General features: G+C 44.1%; 1 protein-coding gene across 1 annotated transcript in view; it reads right to left on the reverse strand.

Annotated features, from left to right (window-relative positions):
- Positions 1-6,166, reverse strand: part of HERC1 (HECT and RLD domain containing E3 ubiquitin protein ligase family member 1) — a 230,944-nt gene extending 224,778 nt beyond the window's left edge. The window contains exon 1 of the mRNA XM_034938907.3: positions 5,988-6,166. The gene's annotated coding sequence lies outside the window, so the exon portion shown is untranslated. The remainder of the gene's footprint in view (positions 1-5,987) is intronic.
- Between the last annotated feature and the right edge of the window lie 3,625 nt (positions 6,167-9,791).

The following is a 9,791-nucleotide window of genomic DNA, read 5'->3' on the forward strand; positions in this document are numbered from 1 at the left end:
ACACAACGGAATAATATTCAGTTATCAAAAGGAATGAAGTACTGATACATGCTACAACATGGATGAACCTTGACAAAATTATGCTAAGTGAAAGAAGCCAGGCACAAAATGCCACATATTATATGATCCATTAACACAAAACATCCAGAATAGGCAAACACACACAGACAGAAAGTAGACTGGGAAGGGGACCTGGGAAGTGACTGCTAATGGATACAGAGTTTCTTTTGGGGGTGATGAAAGTGTTCCGGAATTAGATAGTTGTGATGGTTGCACCATCTTGTGAATATACTAGAAACCACTGAATTGTACACTTTAAAAGGGTGAGTTGTATGGTATGTGAATTGTATGGCAATAAGAAACTGTATCAGAAGAAAAGGAATATAAGAGAACACCCACATATATTTTCATTTGTGTAACAGAAATAAAGGAAGGGACAAACCAGAAACTAAAGAGACTGTGTACCCACAGGGCATGGGCAAGAGGTAGAAGCAAAGATGGGGGGATGGAAATGAGATACTAAAAACAAGGAGAGAGTGACACTTTTTAGTACAACTTTTTTCCTTTTTTTTTTTTTAAGACAAAGTTTCGCTCTTGTTGCCCAGGCTGAAGTGCAATGGCGTGATCTTGGCATACCGCAACCTCCGCCTCCCAGGTTCAAGTGATTCTCCTGCCTCAGACTCTCGGGTAGCTGGGATTACAGGCAAGTGCCACCACACCAAGCTAATTTTGTATTTTTAGTAGAGATGGGGTTTCTCCATGTTGGCTAGGCTGGTCTCGAACTCCCAACCTCAGGTGATCCGCCCTCCTCGGCCTCCCAAAGTGCTGGGATTACAGGCATGAGCCACCGCACCCAGCCCAGTACACCTTTTTATACAGTAGTGTTTAGTAGTAGCAGTGTTTAGTAACTGTAATGTTTCACATGCCAAAAAATAATAATAATTAAAATCAACTAGGGTTGGAGGGAACCCAAAATGGAATAGTAACAATAACAAATGAACTTAATGCATTAGGGATGAATAAGATTAAACTAAAGGGAGTGGTAAAGAAAATAACTAACCCAAGTAACTTTGGAAAACTATTTTGACTAGATACTATAAGGCTAAAGACAAAAATAACTACATACAAATACACTAATTAGTAAATACATTTTTCACTAGGGTACAGGTTAGCAATCTGTAACCACTTCATGTGTATTCTAGAAGTCAACAAATAAGTGAGTATACTCTATATCATGAAAGCCAGGTTTCTGACAGAGACAGAAGGAACGGGAGAAGGTTAGAATGAACTTTGTGGTACTGGATTAGAATAGGTGTCAATATGAACCCATGGTTTTAAATATATATAGAATACAGGCAGGGTACTGTGGCTCACGCAGGGAATCCCAACACTCTGAGAGGCCAAGGTGGGAGAATAACTTGAGCTCAGGAGCTCAAGGCCAACCTGGGCAAAACAGCAGGACCACGTCTCTACTAAAAATTAAAAAAAAATCAGCAGGGCATGGTGGGTGCACGTCTGTAGTCCCAGCTACTTGGGAGGCTGAGGTGGAAGGATGGCTTAAGCCCAGGAGTTCAAGGCTGCAGTAAGCTATGATCATGCCACGGCACTGCAGCCTGGGTGACAGAGCGAGGCCCTGTCTCAAAAAAGAAAGAAACGTCAGTATGTGTGTGTGTGTGCACATATATGTTTTTATATATATATATAAAAATAATATGTGTGCACATATATGTTTATATATATATATAAAATATACTGATATATTTCCTAGTTCTGCCAACTGAAGTCCTGGGAGCAATAAAACTCCAATAAACATACCGAGTGTACAGATTTTGATTTTAAATACTATTCTCCAATAAAAGAAACCAGAGCTCCTTGGAGAAGGAGTCAACTCCAGGACTGGTGCAAGGAAAAATAAGACGAGCATGGAACAGCCTGTGGCCCCAGAATATAAGGAAGTGCTTGAAAAAGGGTAGAGGCCAACCTGAAAGAGCTTCCAATGGCCAAAGCTGGAACAATTTGAACAACAAAATAAATAATGATAGTATTGGATTATAATCCATAGAAAATAGAGATCCCATAAGAACACACTAATATAAACAAATAATTGAATAAATAAGTGAGGGAAAGGGGACATCTCTCCCTTAAAGAATTCCAATTAATAAATGCAGAAGGAATGAGGGAAATCCAAAATCATGATTAGCCAAACACCACAGTAATAACTGTTGCAGACAAGATCTACCAATGGATGTTAAAAATCAATGGGAGAAAGTTTGAGGAGAAACTGTACATCCACAGTCTCAAAGTATCTCCCCCAAGATATGTATGAACAATAAAGGGAAGAACAGTAACTTTACCGTGAAGAATACCGCTAAGGGTTCAAAGTTAAAATACCACTAGCAAAAAGACATGTCAACACCATGTACCCCCAATATGATGCACTGAGAAGGACACAACATCGCTTCTGTAGTTTTCTTGCAAAACATGCTTAACCTCAATCAAATCATGAGAAAAAACATCAGACAAACCCAAAATGAAAGAAGTTCTAAAAAATAACAGTACTCATCAAAAATGTCAAGGTCGTGAAAAACAAAAACTGAGGAACTGTCAGAGATTGGAGGAAATGAAGACACAACAACTGAATGCAATGTGGGAACCTAGATTAGACCCTAGAACAAAAAAAAAAAAAAAGGCATTAATGGGAAAAACCAGTGAAATTAAGTAAAATCTATAGTCTAGTTAATAGAATTACACCAATGCTAACTTCCTGGTTTTGATCACTGTATTATGGTTATGTAAGTTGTTAACATTAGGGGGTGCTTGGTGAAGAGTATGTAAGAACTCTGTACTCTCTCTGTAACTTTTCTGTAAGTCTAACATTATTTCTAAATAAATCATTAAAAATAAATAAAATCCATCAACCAATCATCTGATACAACTGTCATATCTTCTTGCTCAAGGATCTCATCTGAAATTTAACAGTCCCATTAATTTAGAGAGCCCGGTAGGCAACATCAGAACAAACTAAAATCATGAAAATCGGATCTGGCATCTAGTAAGTAAATAACTACTTTATGCTCTTTTTCACTTTTTATAGTTAAAGAAAATGCTAGCAGATGTGACCTTCCTGGCTTTGCAAACTTCTCTGTAAATGATTTGACCAACTTTTTATGTTTTCAACATCATGATAATCTGCAATACATGCTCCTAACAATGTATTTCATGTGTATGTTAAGCCAAAGTTGTGTAGACCTTTGTTGTTGTTTGTTTTGTTTTGTTTTGCTTTTGAGATAGAGTCTCACTGTGTCTCCCAGGCTGGAGTAGAGTGGTGCAATCACAGCTCACTGCAGCCTCACTCTCCCAGGCTCAATTGATCCTCCCATCTCAGCCTCCCTAATAGCAGGAACTGCAGGTATGCACCACCATGTCCAGCAAATTTTTGTATTTACCATAGAGACAGGGTTTCACCATGTTGCCCAGACTGATCTTAAACTCCTGAGCTCAAGCCATCCTCCCACCTCGGCCTCCCCAAGGGCTGAGATTACAGGCGTGAACTACTCTGCCTGGCCAAAAGTTCTATTTACAATTTTTAAAAATATCTTCAACAGATTATAGTAAGTTTGTTACTTGCTATTATATAGTTATCCAACTATAACATTCAAGTTTTGTTACACAAGTTTCTTTTTATCCTAACACAAACTTCTCACTCTCCAAGCCACGATGTCATCATTATCATCATTTTAAGATCTGAAAATCTGAATTTTAATAATTTTAAAAGATCAGCTCCTTCAATATACCCAGCCCTTTTTTTTTTTTCTATTTCAAATATTAGGGAGTATTCAGTATGACTTTTTTGGGGGAAAAAATGCTTGGAACGTTGGAATTGTTATTACTATTTATTATTTGCACCCTCTACTAACCCAATCCAGTCCAATCACCAACACATCCTCCAAAATTTCTTTAAATTGAGATTTTCAAGAGATGTTTATATTAATAAGCAGATTAAGTGACGCATTTACATTTGCTTTCTCTTCCATGCAACATCAGGGTGCCTGCATTGGAAATGGAATACATGACCAGCAAATGAATGGATGTGTCACATGCAAACAGCATGACTGGAAATTTAAGAAGCAAAATGATAAGAACCTTAGGGAAAGCAAAATTCATAAAAGTTTAGAATTACAAGAGGCCTTAATAGGCCATTTAATCCATTCCAATAACAACAACCCCAGATGACAATCTATCCTATTTTTAAAAGGCTCCAGATTTCCAACCTCCCTAGATATCTCATTCTGCTATACAACCTTGTCATGTGATTTGGGGGAAATATTATGACTGTTCTTTGCCCTACCTAATGCTATCTTTTCTCAAGTAATATAGCAATACATCTTAACTCACTTCCAAGATATATAAATGTGTATAGGTGCAGAATACGTGTGTGTGTGTGTGTTTGTGTGTATATATACATATATACGTACATTTATGCATAAGACAGGCACCTAGAACATTCAATTTTGCTTGTATAAACGCAGGCTATGGAAACACATATATCAAAGGGACATACTCATCCCACACTAATCACAACAGGCACTATGAAACAATGTCACAGAACAATTTTGGTCTAAAAATATCCAGTAGAAATCAATTTCATAAAACCTGAGGTAAACAGGTTTCTTCCCACTATGAATAATCATAGTTTCTTTGCCTTCTACAAATACTGCCCCATTTTGAGCAACCACCACTAGCAGAATTGTAAAAATATAATACATACATAGGTACTAGATCCAAACAGACAATGTTTTAACGTTTGATTTTTCAAACCACTTAGCTAACAATCATTTTGGAAAAGGGCCCAATGAAAAAGATAGCGATGGCAGAGTTCAGCCAGTGATAATGAACTAGCAGCCAGTTTTAATCAAGCAGGCCAGAGAACTGATTCAAATAAAATAAATCATTTTTGGAACAAATATAGAATGAGGAAGTCCCAAGCAAGGATAAAAAAAAAAAAGTGTCTGTTAGGAAATACAACAAAATGTTAACCATGAAATGCCACCTCTGGAGATGGAATTACAAAGATGGGTTAGTTTGTTCAGATTTGTTATTCCTATCATTTAATTATCTCTATATTCTAAGTATTATAGTCATTTCTTAAACTAAGACAAATCTGTCCCTGTGTTTCACAGCTCTCTAAGATAACATGTCTTTTACATAACCTCCTGGGAGAGGTGGTACAAGCTCCTGTCCTCCTCGTGTCTCCCAGTAACCTGCCACCCATCACAGAACAGATTTCACCATGTTCCCCGGGGTAGCTCCTGTCATCACCATCATCATCCTCATCTCACGCTGAAGACTAAACAATGCGCCCCGCCTCGCCTCCCGGTTGCAAAGGCTTTATAATTTGTTGTTTTATTGGGGCGGGAGATTTGGAGAAAGGTTTAGCAGATGATGAGCTGCCCCCACCCAAAGGCAGAGGAGAGGAGGAAGACACGTCGTCCCAGCCTCCACCCCGCTAAAGGCGGCCGGCGCCTGGGGACACCGGGGTCGCGGCACTCCCCGGACCCTGAGAGGGAGTCGGCCGCCGCCCGCGGACCGAGCCCCAGCCGGGGCAGAGGAGCTGGTCAGCAGATAAAGGAATGAAGCAGAAAGAGACGCGACCACCGCGGGGCCGGGGCACAGACGTTGTAAGCCGCTGGAGGGGCGGGTCTCTCGGCCCTCTCCGCGGGTGCCTCGGCTTCTACGCCTCTCCGAGGCGCCCGGGCGGCAGGAGGCCTCTAGAGCCGGGGACCCGGGGGGGCCGCGGCGCGCCGGGAGGGCTCCCCCAGCTCGCCTGCCGCCCACCCGGGACCCCAGCAGCCCCGCTCGGCTGCAGTCCCGAAACGGCCCCGGCCGGCCCTGCGCGGCCGGCAAAGCGCACACACACACACACACACACACACACACACACACACACACACACGACCAGGAGGACAGTAGATGATGCGTTACCGTACGTGGCTCTGGAGCTGGCGGGGTGGGGCGCGGCTCCGGCGACCCGAGCCCGGCTCCGCAGAGGCTGCGGCGGTCGCGTCCTTTATTTTTGCTGCAGCAGCAGCGACTTGTCAAAGGGAAAGACGTAAGAGGCGGCCGCAGCGGCGGCGGCAGGCGGGTCTCACGAGATTTGGGCGGAACTCTCGCGCAGCCGGGAGCCCTCGCCCCGCCCAGCAGGCCCCGCGCGGGAGGTGAAAGGGGAACCGAGAGGAAGGCGGCTGAGGTGGAGCCGGGGGTTGAGCGAAAAGGGGAAGGGGATTTGGGAGCGAGGGGAGCCAAGCTAGGTGCTGGGGACACTTTGCTACCGCGCGGCCCTCACCTTTCAGCCGTCGCGGAATCCGGGCAGCCCCGACCGCCTGCGGGGACCTGACTCCACAGATGAAGCACAATTGGGGGCGTTTCACAAAGGGTGGTGAGGAGTGGGGGGCCATGCGGTGCGCCCCCTTTTCCTCGTGGTGGGCAGGGAAGACCCCGCCGCCAGGCGAAGGGACACGTGTTACGGCCGGCGGCAGGGCCAGGGCCACACCCCTTTATCTCCGCCTCGCACCCGGCGCCCCACGCTCTTTATCTCTCATCGCAGCGGCCCCGGCCCTCCGGCCGGCTAAGTTCAATCACATAAAAGCGTTTCACTTGACCTACTCTTCCACCTTGTTCATGTCTTTGCGCCTTATGGGACTGCCAGAACCCTGCAGATGCCAGGGCCTGGCTCCTCGGTTTTCTTTTCTGCTTGGGAACACAGTAGTGTCCTTTGGGTGACTTACATCCTTGATCATGACCTCGACCTCCACGTGGAACCCCATGAGGGGAAGGACACAGACTGGCTCAGTCCTCACCATATCTCCAGCGCCTAACATAGGTCCAAGTGGACATTAAATTGTTGAGTGAATACCCCATCTCCATCTTCCTCCTTCTGTACCTGGTTTTACTCCTTTCCAGCCACCTTCATGGTGTCTTTCCTTCCAGATATTCTAACGAGCACCAATTAAACTGACCGATGACTTGGGGACAAAAAATAGAGTTGGCCTCTGCGTTCCAGAAGTTTGCAATCCAATTGGAGGCGTAGGAGAAGCACACAAACATACGAGCCATGAATGTGTCACTAATGTAAGAAATTACGGTATAGACAGACGAGGGAGTGCTTTCCCGTGGTTAAATTAGATACATGTTTGTGTGTCACATGAGGCAGTTTAGTCCAAGAGTGAGGAGCCATGTGCTTCACTGTCAGACACTGGTGGGAATTCTGGAATCCCACTTACCCCAGGTGTGTGACCTTGGGCAAGTTGCTTGACCTCTCTGAACCTCAGTTCCTTATGTGTCAATTTATAATACCAGTTCTTGTTATCACAAGGTTCCTCTGAGGAGTAAAATATATGTAAAGCTCACATACGGCACATATTAAGTACTCATTAAATGATGGGTCTTAGGTGTGTAGCTTTTAAGTTTCTATGTATAAAATGTGTATTTCTGGTAAACGATGTAAGGGAGTAGCTACATGAGGAGTGATGTCATTGTTGCTAGTGCTTTATGATCTGGGTATTGTGTGTGAAGCGTACTCAAAAACAACAAGCAAAAGCTCCTCCTTTAACTTGTTGATGTAGTCATCTACATCACTCACAAATATGATATTCTGTCTTTCTTGAATTTGTAAAATTGTACTGGTTTTGCCCACTTTTTCTTTTTTTTTTTTTTTTTTTTTGAGATGGAGTTTTGCTCTTGTTGCCCAGGCTGGAGTGCAATGGCACCATCTTGGCTCACTGCAACCTCCGCCTCCCAGGTTTAAGCGATTCTCCTGCCTCAGCCTCCCAAGTAGGTGGGATTACAGGCGTGTGCCACCATGCCTGGCTAATTTTTGTATTTTTAGTAGAGATGGGGTTTCACCATGTTGGCCAGGCTGGTCTCGAACTCCTGACCTCGTGATCCGCCCGCCTTGGCCTCCCAAAGTGCTGGGATTACAGGGGTGAGCCACCATGCCCAGCCTGGTTTTGCCCATTCTATTTCAAGAAAAGGACTGCTTACTTTAAAGACCAATCAAGAGACTCCCTCTTTTACCATCTCCTTAGCTTCCACCCTCAGAGCTGTGTGTAAAAGAGAATTGAATACAATTGTGTTCAGTTGCATACAATTAGCAAATACTGTTAGTGTCAGCAAGTGAGCCCTAACTACTAGCCACCCTCACCTTGACCACACCACTCTTTCCCAAAACACTGTTTCTTTCTTTCTTTCTTTTTTCTTTTTGAGGTGGAGTCTCACTCTGCTGCTTAGGCTAGAGTGCAGTGGCGTGATCTTGGCTCACTTCAACCTCTGTCTCCCGGGTTCAAGCGATCCTCCTGCCTCAGTCTTCCTAGTAGCTGGGATTACAGGTGTGCTGCACCATGCCCGGCTAATTTTTTTATATTTTAGTAGAGACAGGGTTTCACCATGTTGCCCAGGCTGCTCTTGAACTCCTGACCTCAAATGATCTGCCTGACTCGGCCTCCCAAAGTGCTGGGATTATAGGCGTGAGCCACCGCACCATGCCAAAACACTGTTTCATACTCAAATCAGCATATCCTGGAACCTTGTTGTCAGCATTAACCTCCCAACTCCACCAGTTCATTTTATTCAGATTTCCCTAAAGAAAAATGTTGGAGATGGGAAGAGTGGATAGAGGGATCTCAGAGCCACGGCCAAGTCCTAAGCATCACAAGCCCTTGGTCTGATAGCCCTCTGAGCAGCACACCCTGGCCATACCACTCAGCCACATCTTCCTCCCCTCACATATGTCACCCCCACTTCATGCCTCATATTTCACAGTACCACACCACAGCTGGGAGGTCCCAGGCAAAGGAACTGGAGAATCAACAATAGAATATATATTTTTCATCTTTCATCTGCATATAGGAAATGTGCAACTCCTAAATAAAAATTAGGGCTAAGTTTGAAGTGAAGAAATCCAGCAGAGCAGTAAAGTGTGGAGGCAGAGCAGCAGGGGTAAATGGACACTGGGAGTAAGTTTGTGTTGCCATTGGCACTTGGCTCAGGAAACATATCACTCTGAAAACAGAAAAGAGCTCCAGAGCAGGAATCCATGGACATGAGTTCTGGTAGCTCCAGAAATTGCAGCCTAGTTGCCCTGCCATTACACAGTCTTTCTGAGCCTAGTCTCACATTTATAAATAGGGGTAATAATAAAACCCACTGCCTGCCGGAGAGTATCATGGGAGTCAAATAACATAAGAAAGTACTTTGTAACCATATTTGTAGCACTATTTAAATGTGAGGTATGATTATTCATTCATTCATTTAACAGATCTTTGTGGAATGCCTATCATAAGTCAGGCATTGTGCAAGGCACTAAATATACTATTGAACAAGCTTAAACACCTGCCCTCAAGGAGCTTATGGTCTAATGGGAGGAGAGAGGGAAGAAAATAGATCAATATAATATCACATGAGGAGCGTGCAAGTGATAAAGGTACAGTGGGAGGGAGCAAGCAAACCAGAAGAAGTGCAAAAAGAGCTGAAAGCCTTTTTGGAGGAGGTTTAGAAAACATATATAATGGGCCAGGCACGGTGGCTCACGCCTGTAATCCCAGCACTCTGAGAGGCTGAGGCGGGCAGATTACCTGAGGTCAGGAGTTCAAGACCAGTCTGGCCAACATGGCAAAACCCCGTCTCTATTTAAAAAATACAAAAATTAGCCAGGCTTGGTGGCGGGCACCTGTAATCCCAGCTACTCAGGAGTCTGAGGCAGGGAGAATTGCTTGAACCCAGGAAGCGGAGGTTGC

Source organism: Pan paniscus, chromosome 16 (genome assembly GCF_029289425.2).
Source record: "Pan paniscus chromosome 16, NHGRI_mPanPan1-v2.0_pri, whole genome shotgun sequence".
NCBI lineage: Eukaryota > Metazoa > Chordata > Mammalia > Primates > Hominidae > Pan > Pan paniscus.